Source organism: Ceratina calcarata, unplaced genomic scaffold (assembly GCF_001652005.2).
Source record: "Ceratina calcarata isolate Rehan_Ccalc_2016 unplaced genomic scaffold, ASM165200v1 scaffold468, whole genome shotgun sequence".
Classification (NCBI taxonomy): domain Eukaryota; kingdom Metazoa; phylum Arthropoda; class Insecta; order Hymenoptera; family Apidae; genus Ceratina; species Ceratina calcarata.
Genome location: NW_017170910.1, coordinates 21,670 through 22,290, shown reverse-complemented (window position 1 = coordinate 22,290; position 621 = coordinate 21,670).

Genomic DNA, 621 nt, shown 5'->3' with positions numbered 1-621 from the left:
AGAATATTCAAGTCGTTTGTAAGACAACTATTCTGTTTTAGAAAGTGTTCACTTAATATTATCCCAGACAGTATTTCAGTCATCAAAACGTTAATCATATTCAAAGAATGAATGTTTAAAACAAGTACTATTTTATTTGAGCAAGCAAATATCTCAATTAATGTGAAACTTACACTTTTTCTCCACGTTCATTCCTGTACCTATCCTTGAAGAATCCGAACATCTCAGTGGTCTCATTCCCACAAAATTTTATGTTCGAAGTGTGCACCCCGACTTTCAAAGGCTTATCGAAATGAATCGTCACGATGTCCGTTTCGTCATTCTCGTTGCACCATTGCGGGTTAATCATTTCTCACTTTCCGGTATCAATTCTATGGAGCTCTCGTTCGAATTCAAACGCTGCAAATGAAATTTAACGTCTGCCGTTGGCTCGAGGACTTTTCATTTTATGACAGCTTCGTCGTCGAATGTAAAGGGGTCCACGAGGTCTGGGTCAAATTTCAATCAATGGGTATAGGTATCGTGGTGCTTGGTAAACGGTACTTCATTTTTTCGCTTTCATGCTGCTTACTGCGTCGTTTTGAACTGGAAACGCGTTACTTTAATTCGTTAGTTTAATGA